General features: G+C 47.0%; 1 pseudogene; it reads right to left on the reverse strand.

Moving 5' to 3' along the window:
* Positions 1–850: 850 nt before the first annotated feature.
* Positions 851–21,658, reverse strand: part of LOC148522736 (antizyme inhibitor 2-like) — a 77,117-nt pseudogene continuing 56,309 nt past the window's right edge.

Consider the following 21,658-nt stretch of genomic DNA (forward strand, 5'->3'; position numbering starts at 1 on the left):
GTGGTCTACAACCCACCTAGCTCATCTAGGGAGACCTGAATTGTCTGAGGTCCTGATTCAGAGGTGGACGCTAATTCATGTGCAGCCGCCAATTTTTGCGGAGTCGCAGTGACTTTAATATGAAAATGTTAGCTTCCACCTTCCCCTTGTATATTAGCCTATAATGGACTGTGCAAGCCCTGAGATGCCCACTTTCAATGCTCGTGGAAAGTGCAACTCCACCGGCAGTTGTAAACACCCCACCATCAGCGCCGCATCGCTTGCACCATAGACACTTAGATCGGCCTATGGCAGGCGCAGTGCCTCCTTCTGAGAATCCTCTAAACAAGCTCTCTGTGGTTGTGCTAGGACCCCCAGACCTCCAACCTGGCTGTCTACTTCCGGACACATGCGTAGTACTTCCAACATCGACCAACTGTGTATATTAGCACTGCGTGCAGTTATAGTAGCATGATGCACCTCTAAATAAAGCCCGGAAACCCCCCACATACTGCTCCCTAGTTAGAGTGAGGCAGCAATGACAACCACTTTGCCAAAATTCTAAACGTACATATATTGACACTTTTGGCAATAATTCAGTTTATTGTAGAATATATAATGTCACGTTGTGCATTATTTAATGACTTTCTGTATTAAAATGAGTGATTTACAGTATAACATTTATTGACTTTATATTCTTAAATACAGACAAGCAAGATGTGATGCACCAGCTACCGCATGCTGTAAAACACGCTATAACACATACAGTACATAGTAAAGAGCAATATATAATAAAACTCTGCACTGAGATGTTACATACTGTATGACAACTTCAGATGAGAGAAAAAAATGGCCTATTCGGATTCATCGCTCAGCTTGTGCGACTGATTCGTAAATAACGTTAGTTTGTCTTTGCCAAGAATGTAGTGCACAGGTGGAGGTAGGAAGCCATTAAAGGCGGTTCTGTGCGCCATGCAATAAGCTCCCATATTTTGAAATATGATCCAATCGCCCTCTTCCAGCTCTGGTAGATCAACCTCTTTGAGGATCACGTCCTTCTCTGAGCAGCACGGCCCCCACAGCTTACTGGGGAAACGTTCTGCCGATGGGAGAATGTCCTATAAGGAGACAGTGATAAATCATGGTTATATTTATTACACTGGCTTATTAGCCTAGCTGGGAACTTCTTTCTAGGCAGTACATTACGTTGGCATCTAGGGGTACATTTCTGATCTTAAATGGCAGAGATCACCTCTTATGGCCCCACCTCTTTAACAAGAGATCTGTTACGTATCATGGAATTCATTGGGCTTCAGAAAGGATTACCGTTAGGATCTAAAAGACCAGCAAAAATAGTTTCAACCACCCTGCTTCCCCTTCACAATACATCATACTGGCCAGCTTTGTACACCTGGCTCTCAGAAGAGGAAGACTGATTGTGTGCCATCACTGCCAATCATCTGATGGTGACATGAATTGCCTCATCACTGAATGATGGGTGAGGTGAGATGACAACTCACTGCAGGCTTCCACTAATGAGAAATGACGCGTTTCGCTTCATTGTGAAGAGGTGGGTGAGCAGTGATACAGAAACCGACATGGAGCTGGCTTTTATCTGTTCAGAAAACAATGGGGGCCATGATAAAAAAATAAATTCTGTACGGCTGGCTCTGCTTATGGTAGCTATAGCAGTACCATGATGGAAGACGGAACCTTTTGTATACAAAAATCTGTATCTAGGAGCCCTTGTCAACATTAAAACCTGTTGACTATATAGGCAAACTGAGCTCATGTCTCAGGCAGACCTATTTATAATACAAACATAAAAATATCACATACACACATAGCAAGTCTACAGACTATGGGCCTAATTCAGTAGGGATTGCTATTGTGATCGATTGTCTCACTTGCGAAGATATGCTAATAATTGAAATCGCAATGCTGTCGCATCCTAACATAAGGGCGCCCACTTTACCTTCAATACATCCATAATACTAAGCAATTCTGCGAAACAATCGGGAACATCGAGTACAATCGGAGCCTCACGCACACTTGCAGGTCAGACCTTACCTTAGGTATTGCTAACCTCATCGCACGCAGTGAGAGCCCAAGCTGCGTATGGCAACACAGTGGCTGATTTATGCACGCACGTGTAATGGCATTCAAACGCAATGACACGCCTGCGTTTCGCCGACCACCCACAAATGGTCACTTCCTATCAGTCACTCTGTGATGGGTCTGCATAGTCAATGCAATCGCAGTCCCGATCGCAGTGGAGTCTTCGCGCATGTGCACTGTTATGCATACGATACGCACGCGCAGAACGCAACAATCATCTAATTGCATGCGATCGGTAGTGAATCAGGCCCTATATTCACACTATCCATACAGCAATTAGTTACCAGTGTTTATAATAACATAAGGCTGGAAGAATGTGTGCGTGTGAGATTTAGCACTGGAGTATTATGATTACTATTATTAATACTTTTAGCATGAAGACTTCGGCCCTCATTCAGAGCCGCTCGTTAGCGGCAGTACGCTCGTTCCGAGCGATGTTTGCACATCTGCGCATGCGTACGCTTTTTAGTACGCATGCGCGAACCAGTCAGTGCGGCCGAAAATCGTTTGTACGCTATATAGCGAGTGCCTGCTATTTTGAGTGACAGAATGAGGCGTATGTGGGTGGTAACAGGGGAAGGTGCTTGAAAATGGGGAGTGGAGATCCGAACGCAGGCGTGCTTAAAGGTCAAAATGGGCGTTTTATGGGTGTGTATATTTAAAACAGCAGCGTCAATGACCACGTCACTGGGTTATTTTATAGCCAGAACTGCTCGCAAATTTGTGGTAGCAAACACCAACCACAAGAATAGCGAGCAGTTCATACGCTGGTCGATGTACTCGATTAATCTAATAAATAGCGGACATGACGTATGGTGCGAGCGGCCAGGGGGCGTTTTTAACAAATAAACGAGCGTATGTTTTGCTCGTTCGTTCAGACTTAGAGGTGTGAACAGACTGCAATGTGCGTACGGATCATTTGAATAGCCACCCCTTGTTTTTAAACGAACGACCGCAAATAGCGAACGGCTCTGAATGAGGGCCTTCATACGTAAGTTAGTGGAATGATTATTGTACAGCAATGCTGTGAGGTTATGTGTTAATGGATACAGACACTGTGCTAATTGTTAGCTCCAGGCAGATGCCACAAGAGTGACGTAGTCAGACGCAGATCATCCAATAACTAACCTACTTAGGTTTCCATTATTATTATTATTATTATTATTATCATCATCCTTTATTTATATGGTGCCACAAGTGTTTTGCAGCGCCTTACACAGTACATAAAACTAATAAGTGAACAAAAAAAAACAAGCAACTTACAGTACAGTGAAGGACATTATATACATTGCTGCAATAGTGATTAAAACACTCACTATAAGCAGCAGGGAGTTGGCAGAGACGTGTTAGGTGCCCTTATGAGGAGTAAGGAGTAGAAGAAAGTGTAAGGAGAAGCACAAAGGGAAGAGGTCCCTGCTCGTGAGAGCTTACATTCTAAAGGGGAGGGGCAGAAAGACAGGCGTGACACAGAAGGGGAAGACTGGGAGGAGAGAGTATTATGTGGGTTAGGATGAGTGCTGGAAGGCCTTGATGAAGTAGTGGGTCTTGAGAGCCCATTTGAAGATATGCAGTGAGGTGGAGAGCCTGATAGCAGGAGGGAGAGAGTTCCCAAGGTAGGGAGCAGCACGGGCAAAATCTTGGAGGCGGGAGTGGGAGGAAGTAATCAGTTGGCAAGAGAAGCGGCATGCATTTGTTGAGCAAAGTGGATGGGTGGGAGTGTGAAGGGAGAGAAGGTCAGAAATGTATGTGGGTGAGGATTTAATGAGGGCTGTGTAGGTGAGTGTAAGAACCTTGAATTGGCATCTGAAAGGGATGGGGAGCCAGTGTAGGGCTAGAAGGAGAGGGGAAGCACGTGTAGAATGTCTGGAGAGGAAGATGATGAGCCGAGAAGCAGCATTGAGGACTGATTGTAGTGGAGAGAGGTGGGAGACTGGGAGGCCAGCTAGGAGAAGGTTACAGTAGTTCAATCTGGAGATGACCAGTGAGTGGATGAGGGTTTTAGTGGCATCCTGGGTGAGGAAGAGTCTAATCCTGGAAATATTTTTTAGGTAGAAGTGCCAGGACTGCGAGAGGTGCTGAATATGTGGTTTAAAGGAGAGGGAGGAGTCTAGGATAACTCCAGGACAGCGCACTTTGGGGATAGAGGAGATAATTGTGCCATCAATAGATAAAGAAATTGTGGGAAGTAAGGTAATGGACAAGGGTGGGAAGATGATCAGCTCAGTCTTAGACATGTTAAGTTTAAGAAAGTGCTGGGACATCCATGAAGAGATAGCAGAGAGACAGTTGGAGATACGGGTAAGAAGCAAGGGGGAGAGGTCAGGGGTGGAAAGGTAAATTTGAGTATCATCAGGATAGAGATGATATTGGAGGTCAAAAGAGTTAATGAGTTCACCTAGAGAGGACGTATATAGGGAGAAAAGGAGAGGCCCAACAACAGAACCTTGGGGAACTTCTACTGTTAGTGGAAGTGGGGGGGAAGAGGAGTCCTGAGAGGAGACAGAGAAGGAACGATCAGAGAGGTAGGAGGACAGCCAGGAGAGGGCAATGCCATGGAAACCAAGAGTGAAGGATTTGCAGGAGGATAGCATGGTCTACAGTGTCAAATGCAGCAGAGAGGTCAAGGAGAATGAGCAGAGAGTAGTGGCCCTTGGATTTGGCAGCAAGGAGGTCATTGCTGACTTTCGTGAGGGCAGTTTCAGTGGAGTTGAGAGAACAGAAGCCAGATTGAAATGAGTGAAGGAGGAAGTGGGAAGAAAGAAAGGTGGTAAGGCGGTTGTAAACAATATGCTCAAGGAGTTTGGAAGCAAAAGGGAGGAGAGAAATGGGACAGTAGTTGGAGAGTATGTTAGGATCCAGGGTAAGTTTTTTAAGAATGGGGGAGACAAGGGCATGTTTGAATGCAGAAGGGACAGTGCCAGATGATAGGGAGAGATTGAGGAGGTGGGCAAGATGGGAACAGGCAGAGGGAGACAGGTAGAGGAGATGGGAAGGGATAGGGTCAAGGGGGGAGGTGGATGGAGGGGAGGACCGGATGAGGGCCATGACTTCCTCTCCAGAAACAGGGGAGAAGGATGTCAGAGTTGGTGAGACAGAAGGGGAGGGGTGGTCAGGGAAAGGAGGGGCAGGAGTGCTGAGGGTCTGATGGGATAAGATGTCCTCACGTATGGAGTCAATTTTAGATGTAAAATAGGTGGCAAAGTCAAGTGCAGAGAGCGAGGAGGGGAGGCGAGGAGGAGAAGGGCAGAGGAGGGAGTTGAAAGTGGCAAAGAGACGCCGGGGGTTTACGGACTGGGAGGAGATGAGGATCTTGAAATATGATTGTTTGGAGAGGGACAGAGCAGCACTGTAGGATGAGAGAATAAATTTGAAATTGAGGAAGTCAGCCATAGAGCGTGATTTCCTCCACTGGCGCTCAGCAATTCTTGAACACTTCTGCAGGTATCTGGTGCATTTGGAATGCCAGGGTTGTGGTGTGGATCTACGAGGGTGAGTGGTTACTGCCGGAGCAACAGAGTCAAGAGCAGAAGTAAGGGAGGCATTGTATAGGGAAGTGGCTTGTTCAGGACAGGAGAGAGAAGGGATAGGTGAAAGAAGCGAGTCCAGCAGAGAGGAAAAGGCAACAGTGTCAATAGCCTCAATGTTACGCTTAGTAATGGTAGCCTTAGGAGGTAAAGGAGGGGAAGGAGAGAGGGATAAGTTAAAAGAGAGAAGGTAATGGTCAGAGAGGGGGAATGGGGAATTGCAGTAAAGACCAGGTCAAGTGAGTGCCCACTCACATGGGAGGGTGATGAGGTCCATTGGGCGAGACCACAGGAAGAGGTGAGGGTAAGGAGTTTAGCGGCAGAGGATTCTGTGGGAATTTCAATAGGAATATTAAAATCACCTAGGATAATGGAGGGAAGATCTGAGGAGAGAAAGTGAGGGAGCCAGGAAGCGAAGTTATCAAGGAATTTGGATGGAGAGCCAGGGGGACGGTAAATTACAGCTACTCTGAGGTTTACTGGTTGGAAGAGGCGTATAGCATGAACCTCATATGTGGGGAATGCAAGGGATGGTTTAGAGGGTATTAGCTGGTAGGAGTAATTGGCAGATAGAAGGACCCCAACACCACCCCCTTGGCTACCCCCAGGCCGGGGGGTGTGTGAGAAGGTTAGGCCCCAAGAGGAGAGAGCAGCAGGAGAAGTGGTGTCAGAGGGTGAAATCCAGGTTTCAGTAATGGCTAGGAGATGTAGGGAGTTGGAGATGAATAGGTCATGGGTGGGAACCAGTTTATTACAGACTGACCTGGGATTCCAGAGGGCACAGGATAGAGAGATAGTAATTGTGGGGGAGATGTGAATAAGATTATCCAGGTTGCTGTAGCGTGGAGGTTAGATTAATTTGGGGGACCGATATGAATAGAGTTTAGTGATGGTGTGGGCACATGAGCTAGAAAGGGAACCTGTAGGAGGTGGGAAGGGAGGGAGATGTGGATGGCAGTGGGGTGAAGTGACATGGAGAGCCGAGTAGGAGGAGGGGTTAGTGGTGGGGTTGTAGGACAAAAGGGTGGTAGAACAGGATGAGAGTGGAGTAATGGGAGAGGAGGCAGACAGAGGAGGGGGGAGAAGGGGAGGAGGAGGTGGAAGAGATAAGGAGGAAAGGATAAAGGTGGAAGCAGGGGGCAGAACAGAGGATTAGGTAGAGACTAAGGGCCTGATTCAGAGCCGCTCGTAAGCGGCCGCTCGTTCGCTCTGAGCGATGTTTGCCCAACTGCGCATGCATACGGATCGTTATACGCATGCGTGAACCAGTCAGTGCGCCCGAAAATCGTTTGTTCGCTAAATAGCGAATGCCTGCTAATATGAGTGACAGGAGGAGGCGTATGTGGGTGGTAACAGGGGAAGGTGCTTGGAAATGGGGAGTGGAAATCAGAACGCAGGCGTGCTTAAAGGTCAAAACGGGCGTTTTAAGGGTGTGCATAATTAAAACAGCAGCGTCATTGACCACGTCACTGGGTTGTTTTATAGCCAGAACTGCTTGCAAATTTGTGGTAGCAAACACCAGCCCCAAGAATAGCGAGCAGTTCATACGCTGTTCGATGTACTCGATTAATCTAATAAATAGCGGACATGGTACGCGCGGCCAGGGGGCGTCTTTTTCAAAATTACAACCGCAAGTTTTGTACGCTCATTCAGACATAGAGGCATCAACAGACCGCAAAGAGCGAACGGTTCATTTGAATAGCCACCCCTTTTTGTTGAACGAACGACCGCAAATAGCGACTGGCTCTGAATCAGGCCCTAAGTGAAGGAGGGAGTTGAAGAAAACCTAGTCATGGTGTTGTTAAGTAAACTAAGTGTCACAAGCCGTGGCAGCGGCTTGTTTCCCACCGGCTCGGGACCTACACTGACTCAGAATCCGGCTCCGCTGATTACCAAGCACCGGGGATGCTGCAGAGAGTGACTCATACTCCATATGCTGCTGATTGGCTGCTCCTCCTATTTGTAGCTTCCAGATTCATTCCCCCTCGCCGGTTATAGAGTTTCCTCCTACAGCTCGGTCTGGTCGTTCCAGCTACCCTCAGTGATTGTCTACACTTCAGCCGCTGCTTCTATTTACCACTCTCCGTCTCCCTCCACGCTGCCTTCCAGGCTTCAGGAGGTAGCTCAATTATTCAAGACTGTTGTTCCACTCTGCTCTGATTGCTGTTAGCTTGCTGTCTGTTTTCACCATCCACATGCTGTGCTAAGTGCTTCCTCTGTATAAACAGCAGCTACAGTTTTCTCAGCCCTACTGTGTGTAATCAAACTGTACATTTACACCTGAACTATTTTCAATCTGTGTTATCCTGCCCTCCTGGCAGGCAACTCATCTAGCCAAGAAATCCTGCCCTCCTGGCAGGCAACTCATCTAGCCAAGAAATCCTGCCCTCCTGGCAGGCACCTCATCTAGCCAAGAAATCCTGCCCTCCTGGCAGGCAACTCATCTAGCCAAGAAATCCTGCCCTCCTGGCAGGCAACTCATCTAGCCAAGTTATCCTGCCCTCCTGGCAGGCAACTCATCTAGCCAAGAAATCCTGCCCTCCTGGCAGGCAACTCATCTAGCCAAGTTATCCTGCCCTCCTGGCAGGCAACTCATCTAGCCAAGAAATCCTGCCCTCCTGGCAGGCAACTCATCTAGCCAAGAAATCCTGCCCTCCTGGCAGGCAACTCATCTAGCCAAGAAATCCTGCCCTCCTGGCAGGCAACTCATCTAACCAAGTTATCCTGGCCTCCTCGCAGGCAACTCATCTAACCAAGTTATCCTGGCCTCCTCTACAAGCCAAGTTTTCCTGCCTTATCTGGTGAGACACTTTTCCATGACATTATAACCAGCCAACTTTTGATTTAAGTCTGTGCGTTCCGTGTCCTTCATTATGGAACAGGCTCAAAACCCTGCACAAATCCTTGCTGCACAGATCCAAGTGCTTATCCAAAAAGTTCAGGAGCTCTCTATAAGATTTGAGGATTGTTCGGGCATCCACTCCTGGAGCCGTTCCCAAGGAACCTAAAATGAATCTCCCTGATAGGTTTTCTGGAGACCGTACTCAGTTCCTGAACTTCCGTGAGAGTTGTAAACTCTATTTTCGTCTCCGACCTTTATCTTCTGGATCAGAAACTCAGCAGGTAGGATTAGTAATCTCCCTCTTACAAGGAGATCCACAGACTTGGGCATTTGGTCTCGCTTGAACACATTCTGCATTCTGCGCTTTTATCAGTAGATGCCTTTTTTAATGCTCTTGGATTATTATATGCAGATCCTGACCGTAGTTCTCTGGCTGAATCCAAGCTGCGGGCCCTTCGGCAGGGAAAGAATCCCGCAGAGGATTATTCCTCAGAGTGTCGGAGATGGGCGGTGGATTTAGGATGGAACGACCCGGCATTGCGTAGCCAATTCCACTTGGGTCTTTCGGATGCCATCAAGGACATTTTGGTCCAACATCCATTACCTGAGTCCCGTTACGACTTAATCTCTTCAGCCATCCATATTGACCATCGCCTCCGGGAACGCAAACGAGAACGCAGTCTTTCTGTACAGTCGCCTCAGTCACCTTCCTGGCTGCTGGCGGAGGACTCTGAGGAACCCATGCAACTGGGAGCTTTCCGGCTATCGCCCGGGGAGAGACAAAGACAATGATCTCAAGGCCTCTGCCTATATTGTGGAGCTAGAGGTCATCCTCTGAAATCTTGCCCACATAGGCCAGTAAAAGATCGGGTCTGAATGTAAAGGAGGAGTTACATTTAGGCCTGGCATCTGTTTCCTCGAAAAATTCATTGCTAGTTCCTGCGGTGGTACATCTGTCGCAATCCATCCATTCCGTATCGGCGTTTGTGGACAGCGATGCTGCTGGGAACTTCATGGACTTATCATTTTTTCATTCCTTAGGTTTAGCTGCAGTTCCTTTACCTCAAGAGGCTCCTATTTGTGGGTTAGATGGTGGTCTGGTGGCTAATGGTCTTATCAAATTCAAGACACCACCTCTTCATCTCTCAGTTGGAATTTTGCATTCAGAAATGATTTCTTTTATGCTACTTCAGTGTCCTTTTGCTCCCGTCATTTTGGGGTTTCCATGGTTAATGACCCATAATCCCGTCATTGATTGGATTATGGGGGATATTGTCAAATGGAGTCCAGCGTGTTAAAATTGCTGTTTATCTACACCCATCCGGACGGCTATCTCTGCTGTCTCAGAGTCTCTTCCAGGACTTCCTGCTCAATACCAGATGTTTTTTCTAAATCAAAGGCCAATTCTCTACCACCTCATCGTCCGTATGATTGCGCCATACAGCTGTTACCAGGAGCCAAGTTACCCAAGGGTCGTCTCTATTCTCCTTCTATACCTGAGAATAAGGCCATGGAGGAGCATATTGCGGATGCCTTGGCTAAAGGATTCATCCGTCCTTCTAAATCTCCGGTTGGGGCTAGTTTCTTCTTCGTCCAGAAGAAGGATGGGTCATTACGTCCTTGCATTGACTTTAGGGCATTGAATGAAATCACCATCAAAAACTCGTACCCTTTGCCCTTGATCTCGGTACTTTTTGATCAGCTCCGGCAAGCTTCCATTTTTTCCAAGATTGATCTCCGTGGAGCTTATAATTTGATCCGGATCAAGACCGGAGATGAATGGAAAACGGCGTTCAATGCGCATACGGGGCACTATGAAAATTTAGTTATGCCGTTTGGATTGGCTAATGCTCCAGCAGTCTTTCAAGACTTTATCAACGATGTACTCCGGGAGTTTCTTGGCATTTTTGTGGTTGTTTATCTCGATGACATCCTCATTTACTCTCACTCCATGCACCAACATGTCCAGCATGTCAGTCAGGTCCTATCTAAATTGAGAGAGAATTTGTTATTTGCCAAGTTGGAGAAGTGTGAGTTTCATGTGGAGCAAGTATCTTTTCTTGGATATATTATTTCTCCTCATGGCTTCTCCATGGATCCTGGAAAGGTTAAAGCAGTATTGGACTGGGTTCAACCTACTACATTGAAAGGCATTCAACGTTTCCTTGGTTTTTCCAATTACTATCGGAGATGTATTGGCTCATTTTCCTCCATTGTTGCCCCCATAGTAGAGTTAACCAAGAAAGGTGCGGATGCTTCTAACTGGCCTAGTCAGGCAGTTCGGGCCTTTGAACATCTCAAACTTGCTTTCACCAGCGCCCCTGTTCTCAAACATCCGGATCCAGATCTGCCTTTTGTGGTTGAGGTGGATGCCTCTGAGATTGGGGCAGGAGCTATTCTCTCTCAGAATAATCCGTTGGATGGCAAACTCCATCCATGTGCATTTTTTTCACGTAAATTTTCTTCAGCCGAGTGTAATTATGACGTTGGGAACAGGGAGCTGCTTGCCATTAAGTTAGCTTTTGAGGATTGGAGACATTGCCTTGAAGGAGCCAAACACCAGATCTCTGTCCTCACCGACCACAAAAATTTGGCATACATTGAATCGGCCAAGAGGCTTCACTCCAGGCAAGCACGATGGCACTATTTTTTACCTGATTTAATTTTCTCATTTCTTTTCGACCTGGATCTACTAACATCAAGGCTGATGCATTGTCCAGGAGTTTCACTCCTGTCCAACAAGATACTGTGATCAAAGAATCCATCATTCCCAGATCTTGTGTCCAGGTGGCTTTATCTCGAAATTTGGCTGAGGATCTGTCTGTGTTTCAAGAGGATTCGCCTCCTGGTAGACCGTCCAATCGCCTGTTTGTTCCTGTAAATTTGAGAAAAGCTGTCCTACAGGACTTCCATGTGAGACGAGCTTTCGGACATCCAGGCATCAATAAGACCATTGAATTAATGTCTCGTGCGGTTTGGTGGCTGGCTTTGGACATTCGGGAGTTTGTTTTGGCATGTGAGGTTTGTGCTCGTAACAAGACTCCTCGTACCCCATCAGGATTACTGCTTCCTCTTTCCACACCAAAAAGACCCTGGACATACATTGCGATGGACTTCATTGTGGACCTTCCTCGCTCTGCTGGCTGTTCAGTTATTTGGACTATCGTGGACCGCTTTACCAAAATGACGCACTTTGTTCCTCTGCCCAAATTGCCAGCTGCCAAAGAACTTTCTGTCCTCTTCTTGGAACACATTTTTCGTTTGCAGGGTCTACCCTGTGACATTGTTTCCGACCGTGGGATGCAATTTGTTGCACGGTTTTGGAGATGTTTCTGCACTGCACTGGGTATCAGTCTCAGCTTGTCTTCAGGGTATCACCCACAGTCTAATGGGCAGACAGAACATGCTAATCAAACCCTGGAGCAATATTTACGGTGTTACATCTCAAAATTCCAGAATGATTGGGTGTCTCATCTTCCCATGGCTGAATTTGCTTTTAACAATTCCTGTCACTCTGCATCTTCAGTTTCACCCTTCTATTGTGTGACGGGCCAACATCCTCGGGCCAATTCATTTGATTTATCATTCTCCAGATCCTCTGATGCAGGGACTGTTTCCAGACTCCGTGGAATTTGGGCCAAGGTGCATCATAATCTCCTCAAGGCATCTCTCCATTCTAAGAAATTGGCAGATAGACATCGGAGGCCTTGCAAGTTCAAAAGGGGGGACTTAGGACCTCATTCAGAGTCGGTCGAAGCGGTCGTACGGGAAAAGGGGCCGGATATGCAAATGATGCACTCGCATGTTGCGTCCCTAAGATCGGATCGGCAGCTGGCCGACCAAGGGGAGGATGCGGCCGGAAGACAAAAAATACGCCCCCTTCTCGTACGCATTACACGTCATCTCCGGGCATATAAGGATTAATCGAGACCATCGGAACTGGTCGTAGAGCTTAGGGTTGACCATACCCTCTCTTAAGCTCTACGATCATGTCAGTGTAAAAACCTCCCATGTCACGTGTGCCATGACATTACTTTGTTAATTATGCACTCCCATAAAACGCTGTTTGCATAATTAGGCACACCTGCGTTCGGATCTCCACTCCCCCGTTTTCAAGCACCTTCCCCTGTTACCACCCACAACCACCTCAATCTGTCACTCAAACTACCGACCTGGCTGTGTTCAAGGAGAGAGAAATTTCTGATCGTAGCGGCTAGTTTGCGCACGCGCATTGCGAACTTTACGCATGCGCAGTTTAGCGGACATCGGTGGCGTACGACCGTGCGGCCGCTTCGACCGACTCTGAATGAGGTTCTTAGTGTGGCTGTCCACTAGAAATATCAAACTCTGGCAACCCTCTCACAAATTAGGTCCTCGGTTTATTGGTCCTTGCCGGATCATTTCTCAAGTTAACCCAGTTGCTTTCAAACTCCAACTACCAAATTCGTTAAAGATTAACAACACTTTTCATGCCTCTTTATTAAAGCCAGTCCATAAGTCAGATAGATTTGGGAACTAGAATTCTTTCAGGCCTGCTCCGGTGTTGGTCCACGGTCAACAGGAGTTTGTGGTTGAGAAAGTGCTGGATTCTAGAGTATCTAGAGGTCGGTTGCAGTTTCTGGTCCATTGGAAGGGCTATGGTCCAGAAGAACGTTCCTGGATTCCAGAAGATGCCTTACATGCTCCCATGTTGAAGAGGATTTTTTTCAGGAATTTCCCTTTAAACCAGGCTCTGGGGGTTCTTCAACCCCGCATCAAGGGGGAGTACTGTCACAAGCCGTGGCAGCGGCTTGTTTCCCACCGGCTCGGGACCTACACTGACTCAGAATCCGGCTCCGCTGATTACCAAGCACCGGGGATTCTGCAGAGAGTGACTCATACTCCATATGCTGCTGATTGGCTGCTCCTCCTATTTGTAGCTTCCAGATTCATTCCCCCTCGCCGGTTATAGAGTTTCCTCCTACAGCTCGGTCTGGTCGTTCCAGCTATCCTCCGTGATTGTCTACACTTCAGCCGCTGCTTCGGTTTACCACTCTCCGTCTCCCTCCACGCTGCCTTCCAGGCTTCAGCAGGTAGCTCAATTATTCAAGACTGTTGTTCCACTCTGCTCTGATTGCTGTTAGCTTGCTGTCTGTTTTCACCATCCACATGCTGTGCTCAGTGTATGCAGGCCCAAGTTTTTGGGTCCATGCTTCCTCTGTATAATCAGCAGCTACAGCTTTCTCAGCCCTACTGTGTGTAATCAAACTGTACATTTACACCTGAACTATTCACCATCCACATGCTGTGCTCAGTGTATACAGGCCCAAGCCTTTGGGTCCGTGCTTCCTCTGTATAATCAGCAGCTACAGTTTTCTCAGCCCTACTGTGTGTAATCAAACTGTACATTTACACCTGAACTATTTTCAGCCTGTGTTATCCTGCCCTCCTGGCAGGCAACTCATCTAGCCAAGAAATCCTGCCCTCCTGGCAGGCAACTCATCTAGCCAAGAAATCCTGGCAGGCAACTCATCTAGCCAAGAAATCCTGCCCTCCTGACAGGCAACTCATCTAACCAAGTTATCCTACCCTCCTCGCAGGCTACTCTACAAGCCAAGTTTTCCTGCCTTATCTGGTGAGACACTTTTCCATAACACTAAGGCCCTCATTCAGAGCCGTACGCTCTGAGCAGAGCGCACGCTCTGAATGAGGGCCGCCCTCCATAAAAATGGAGCATCCTCCTGGACGCTCATATAGCTGTGGGTCACCACCCACAGCCTATACGAGCGTGCAGTTTGAGGGTCGCGATGGTCGTGACCATCGCGACCATCGAAACTGCGAGCCGGAGCCTGCGGTTGAGGTTTTCAACCGCAAGCCCCGGAGTGATTTTGGCTCTATCAGAGCCAAAATCACTCCCACTGACATCACTAGTGATGTCAGTGGGCCGGCTTCTGACGGGAGGCATTCCCGTGGGAACGCCCCCGTCAGCGAGGCACGCCCCCGGCACGCCCACCAAAGGGGGCGTGCTGTCAATCAACGTCGACAGCACGCCTCCTTTGATCAGACACAACGAGCGAAGGAAAGTCCTTCGCTCATCGCGTCTGGCGCATGCGCACGACGGAGCTCCCGCCGTCGTGCGCATGCGCAGAGCACAACATCGACCCACTTGCGAGCGGACAGCCGCTTGCGAGTGGGTCTGAATCAGGCCCTAAGGGCTCTATTTACTACAATCCGCATATTGAATGCGGATTGTAGTGTGATATTACCGAGTGAATTCGCATTGCGAATTCAGGCAATATCACAGGGATTTACCATAAATCCCTAGCAGGGACAGAGCTTGCGATAAAGCTCTGTCCCTGCGGATCCCATCCGCACTCTAGTCGCGGTATTTTCAGAAAAAATACCGCGACTAAGAGCCCGCGCATGCGCCGACCGATTACCGCTACTACCCCCCCACCGACGCTAAGCCCCGCCCACGGCGCTAAGCCCCGCCCCCCGCAATCGCGAACCCCCCTCCCCCCCCCGCTACCCCCATCCCTTTATTACACTTACCTGCATCCTCCTGGCCTCCGGTGGTCTTCTCCGGGCTTCCCGATCAGGTGATCTCCCATACTGCACTGGGGCCTGATCACCTGATGACCGGGCCGCAGTGCACTATGGGAGACCAGCTGACCGGAGAGGAGCCATCACTGGAGGCCCGATCACCGGTCCCTGGATTCAGGTAAGTAAAAAAAAAATTAAAATTTTTTTTTTTCTTTGTTTTACAGCAATCAGCTTGCGGTCTGCTTAGACCACATAGCTGATTACTGGTACCGGCTCCTGCCTCTGGTCTCCCCGTTAGAGCAGAGTGGGAGCCCGGTAACCGGGGGAGACCCTGGATAACGCCACCTCCAGGTGGCGTTATTATCACAGGGCTTCCCCCGGTATTTTTTTACAATTTATTTTTAGTAACTTAGGTCGGATCACATTTCCCATTACAATTATGGGAAATGCGATCTGCTTTACTAAAAATAAGTGATACTGGGGGTTGGAGTAGAATTTTACTAATTCTACTCCAATTGCCCTGTAATAACTACAGGTGAAACTAAAATAATGTGAAAAGGGTGTGAAAACACCCTTTTTCACTTTATTTTAGTAAAAATAATGTTAATAAATAGAGCCCTAAGGGTTGAAAATTGGAAATATAAATGAAATATGAGTGCAAGAGATTTGTAGAAATACAAGTGAAAGAACAGTGTTGGTAAATATGTATGCAGATTACCAAGTTTGTTATTGAGTGGATTAAAAGTGGGGATCTAATGTGTGCAGAATTTGAATCATAATGTAGACTGTAAGCAGATAAAGGAAGTGAGGCTAGGCAGGAGAGCTAAGATAAAAGACAGTATTTCCAAGTGGAAAGAGGCAAACTGACATGGGCACAAGTATGCATTGAGATGTATGTAAACCTCAGTAGGCCAGCATTATTAGTAGCAGTAGAACTGTTGATTTCTTGACGTGACTGCGCAGGGAGTCCAGGTGTAACAGTCCTGAATATGTAGACAGCAGTGGTTTGTTGATTGATGGCATTTATCCTCCTTCTGTTTAACGCTGGTCTAACGCTACAGTTTTGCACTTAAAAAAGACTGCACTTTAAAAACTGCACCCTCCAGCCTATATAATGATACTTATACAGGAGAGTGTCTCGAGTCAACACAATTAGTGAAAAAACCCCATTGGCCATCCAAGGGAAAGCTAGTAAACAGTCAGCACGTACCAAACATCTAGCAGTAGATCTAAATCATGCCTTCACTTCAGTCAATAGACTGGAGATAATCCTTAGAACAAAATAACTACTATAACAAATAAGGTATTAGAACAATAGCATATGGCTTCAGTAAATAATTACCTATTAGAATAATTAATAAGCCAGGCACAGGAGGTAGGATGCTCTGCAGTCAGATTCAGTAAATAATTACCTATTAGAATAATTAATAAGCCAGGCACAGGAGGTAGGATGCTCTGCAGTCAGATTCAGTAAATAATTACCTATAAAGGCCCCCATACACCTATACGATTTCAGCACGATTACCCAATTTTCGAGCAATCATAAGATGGATCTTGTGAAAATCGTGTCTTTTTTTAGTAACTTACGATCCGATGCACCCTCCCGCTGTTCGTACAATCGTCTCTTCTGATCATATGTGCAGCACATCTTGCCCGTCGTATCCGTATGAGGATCGTGCCGTTTATTTGTTCATGCGATCCATCGTGTGGCATTTCAAGTCATTTCAATGACTGTTTCCCTGATGAGCCCCTGATGAGCCTGTGAGACAAAGGATCGATCTTACGACTGATCCTGTGCTAGAAAAACCACAAACATGCTGCAGGGACTGCCAGGGAGCTCCGGGAGAATCGTAGGGAAAATGTATCATTCATCTGATCTTATGCTGGTCGTTTAGGTGTATGGGCCCTATTAGAATAATTAATAAGCCAGGCACAGGAGGTAGGATGCTCTGTAGTCAGATTCAGTAAATAATTACCTATTAGGATGTAATGGGTACTGAGGGATTCTTTTGCGACACATTTGAGGGGGAAGGAGGCCCTAAATCACTAAGTTGCCTAGGCCGGGCCCTATAGTACGCTAATCAGGCTCTGCATGTGGTTGAGAATGATAGAAAAAGTAATAACATTTGAATTTAAAAAAAACCCACAAAATTCAGTAGAAATAAGGTATTTAATCATATATGTTCTATCCTCTGTGTTTCTTTAGTTGTTTTGATGTTCGATCATAATGATATTTTAGTTAATGAGCAGATCTGTAACAACCAACATTTGTAAAATCCTAATCTGCTCACATGGCCTTTATCACATGCAAAGCTACATATTACCCCACGTTAGAGTCCTCAGCCAGATTACCCGAGAATGAGATGCCATGACCAAGGCCCCAGAGTAACCATGCAAAGCCTCGGCGGCCCTGTCCACAGCATTAATAATGAACAATGTAAAAGATTGGGGTCTTATACTCTAGATATCGCTGGGCAGCTGTATGGTGAAATCACCATCAAGGCAGGGAGAAGAGGGCACAGGTCTGCATTCCTGTCTGCACTGGGCCCATAGTCTGAGGGGGGTTGGGTATGGGAGACCGGCAGTCGGGAGACCGGCTGTCAAAAGATCTACAGCGGCATTCCAATGCTCAGAATCCCGACAGGGGCTCGGTAAGTATCCTAACCCTTCACCCCCTAATCCTAACCCCTCCTTCTGGTCGCCTAACCCTCCCTACCCTGCACCAAAACCCTCCAGGCTAGTGCCTAAACCTAACCCTCCGCTCCCCCCATAGTGTCAAAACCTAACCCTCCCCCCTTAGTTAGTGCCTAACCCAAACCACCCCCCCTACCGTAGGATGCCTAACCCCCCCTGTCCATAGGCTAACCCTAACCCCCCCCCCTTGGAGCTTAAACCTAATCACCTAACCTCCCCCCCCCTGCTGCTAACAGCTATCCCGGCCCACTATACTTACAATCGGGATGCCGGCTGTTGGGATTCCGCCATCAGCATCTCAACTGATGTCGGGTTTCCGTCGCCGGAGTTCTGCCTGCAAGTCAGCATTCCGACACCTGGATTTCGACCGATGGCATCCCGATCGTAGGTAAATTGACTACATCCCGTCTGAGGGTACATCGATATTTTAAAAGTCAGTATTTTTTTTCCTTGCACCCCTATTTAGTGTGTGCTGTTCCCAGTTCTTCCCGCACTGATGAGGAAAACACATGGACACTTACCTTTTCCACTATCATTTTTAGGCACTTATCTTCTCTGCATATTTTAAAGTGCAAGAAAGACCCAAAGAGACCATCATTCATAATATAGGACAATTGTCTCCTGTCCTTCCCATCTGCTGCTGTAAGATGAAGATATTAGGTTTACTGCTCTACATTCCTACTATGTGGCACAACTGATCTTTAGTAGTTCCCTGACTATATAAATGCACAAAGGTACAGAACCCAACACTCTTATACAGAGCATCAAACTCTGTGGTAACGATGCCTAGATTTCACAGTATGGGGGGCATTAGTCTGTAATTCAGAAAGAAAAGTCAAACTCGTATTTTTATTATTGTTATTTATACTGTTTTGCTATACCTTCCATTTTGTTCATGTTTTATGCTTTGTAGGGAGAGAGAAAAAGCAAAGAAGTTACGCAAATCAGTCTCTGATTGGGCAACTTCTTCACTTAATCTCTCTCCAAAGCTTGATACATCTAGTCCTATTACAACACACAGCTGTTTATCATAGACCGGCTGCTTTGCATGGCATTGGGAACATTGTGGGCAGGTAAGCGTCCTATTGGCAAATGACAGAAGGACTGATGGGCAGGTCCGGTCGCCTGAAGGCCTGGCCGAGCAGCTCTGCCGGTGTCCTGGGAAAGGAGAGTGTCTCGAGTCAACACCCCCGTGACTCGAGACGCGTCCCATGATGTATAACATTGGGTGTAATTTCTCCAGTGGTAGAAGCCACCCCATGGGTGTCGGCTATGGTCACTGCAGTAAAAAAGATGATCCAGCTGCATTGACCCTGTGCATCCAAACAAAGCTCTGATGAGACTGCATCACCCCCTCAGAACTGTGGAGCAAGTAATAGCTGACATGCCAAATGCAAAGATATGTAGCACACTGGATGCCAAATGGAGATTTTGGCAGATATTATTGGACAAGGAACCATCCATGCTCACAACGTTCAAGACACCTGTGGGATGGTACAACTTCCTCCACTGTGTGTGAATTATCCAATGCTGCAGGGAGCATCTATTTGAGGGATAACCTTGTGAGATCTTTGTGGATGACATTCTTGTTTGGGGCCACACCATGAAAGAACATGACATGCACCTCTACAAGGTCCTCCAAAGAATCTGTAAAATCAACATGTAGTTAAAACCTGACAAGTGCCGTTTCAGAATAACTGAGTTCCTGTATGTTGGCCACCTCCTAACTTCAGATGTTGTCAAACCAGATCCTTCAAAGGTTATCCAACACTTGCCTACCCCCAGAGATAAGTTAAGGCTGCAGCATTTTTTTTGGGTATGCCCAACTAATTTTCAAAAACTCTGACAAACTACATTGATGTGACAACCCCGCTCTGACAGCTTTTGCACAATAACATTAAATGGTGTTGGCTTTACTGCCATGCTGCTGCTATTTATCGCTTCAAGGCTATGCTCACTTCCAGCCTGGATCTGCAATTTTTTTATGTGCATGTTCCTTTTGTGATCTCTATGGATGCCTCCCAGCATGGTCTTGGATAACAAACCCATTGGTTTTGCTTCCAGGGTCCTTACTGAAATGCATTAATGCTCAAATTGAATAGGATCTGTTGACTCTAGCCTTTGCTTGTCAAATGTTTCATGAGCTTATCTATGGGCGTTCAGTGCTGGTTGAGACAGACCATGCACCATTCTCCACAAAAACTTGCATACTGCCTCTGCATGAACTCAACGTTTCACGATCAAGTTTCAAAGGTACCATCTGGATGTGACGCTGGTCGACATCTTATCACGTGTACACCTTCCAGACTCAGGTATCCCTGCTGCTGATGATGACCTAAATGTCACAGAGTTTGATGTCCTCTCCTCCAGGTGAATGGAGGAGCTCTGTGATGCGACATTCAGGGATCACCTCTGCCAATGGTTGGCTCGTGTTGTCTTGCACAACAGGCTTTTTCCTCCAAGGAACTGTCTCCTGACCTTAAGTCTTTCTTTGCCTTTCTAGACGAATTGACCCTCTCCGCTGTCTCCTTCTGCATGACCACAAGTTGAGAGCAAATTGCAAAATGCTCTGCAGAACTCCAGGTTGTGACTGAAAGTCACTCATGATAAAACAGTCCATCACTTTAGACCATTGACCACTAGATGGACCATCCATATCCAGACCCCTGTCACAGTTTTGGGCCTGTGTATCGATCTTCCAACAGGCCCAACAGCTATGTGGTGCAATGAGGGGAGTAGAGAGGCCAGCCTGGGTTAGCGGCGCAAAGCCGTGGGGTATGCGATAAGCGTGATTGCTCCCCCCATTTGTATAGGAGACTGCTGTGGCTGCTGCTAAGTAGCCGAGAGCAGACTCCCACTGATGCCCGGAACACAGCAGCGTGTGCCGGGCTGCTGTCATTTAATAGAGAGAGGGGGGGCGGCACCCAACCCATCCAGCAGCCCGGGCCCTGATAATTAGTACCTGCCCACCCTCTCAGCACCCCTGGGTGCAATCTATTGTAAGTGCAACAGGCACCACCTCCTATGGGTGTGTGAGTCAACACCTCCACCTAACTTGACGCCGACAAATGGTGTCAGAACACCCATTATTATGGACAATGAGTCTCCTGAAGAAACATCTATTGGGCTACAGGACAGTCCCATGCCCTGGCCCAATAGTGAGCCCATTCAGACACTGGCCACACCACTAGCCCCTTTCTTTGTTATCAGGTCTGGAATAATTTCCAGGTCTAATCCAAAATTCCAGGACAACAGTATGCTACTTAATTTCTTATGTTTTTTGGGGGTTTTTTGGTTGCAGTGTCCCTGCATCCAGACATCTGTTTAGTGTTTCTTTATGTTTGAAAAGGGGGATGTAGATGTATCTTGTGTTTTGTTACTTTAATTTGGATGGCGGAAGTTGCATCACTGCCATTCACTTGCTTTTCAGGAAGTGCCTCTGCAGTCAGGAAAGACACACTTCTGCAGCTCTCAAGACTCCTGTGGGGGGGGAGGGGGGGGGGGGTAAATTTACTAAGATGGGAGTTCTATTTAAGAAGTGATGTTGCCCATAGCAACCAATCAGATTCTACTTCTCATTTATCTAGCACCTTTTAGAAGACAATACCTGAAATCTGATTGGTTGCTATGGGCAACATCACTTCTTAATAGAACATCTTAGTAAATTTACCCCCTGTACTGATTTTCAAACAGACCACATTGTAATATCTTCCTGCTTTGGTAGGGCCCAAAAAGTTGATTGTAGTGCATGTCCTGAGGACATTTGTAGGGCAGATTAGCCTATGTCCGGGGAAAATGATATCGCAAACCCCTTTTACCCCTTATCTTGCGCACGCCTGTGCTTCTGGCATTACCTAGAGCTACAACACTTATGCCAGCACAGAAAAAAAAAAAACTAAAACATAAAATTATTTGGGTCAATTATTATACTATAGCAAGTAACAACATCATTACATCAGCACGAAATCTAGGGCCATTT

This window comes from Taudactylus pleione, unplaced genomic scaffold (genome assembly GCF_031769625.1).
Source record: "Taudactylus pleione unplaced genomic scaffold, aTauple2 ptg000140l, whole genome shotgun sequence".
In the NCBI taxonomy this organism is placed as follows: domain Eukaryota; kingdom Metazoa; phylum Chordata; class Amphibia; order Anura; family Myobatrachidae; genus Taudactylus; species Taudactylus pleione.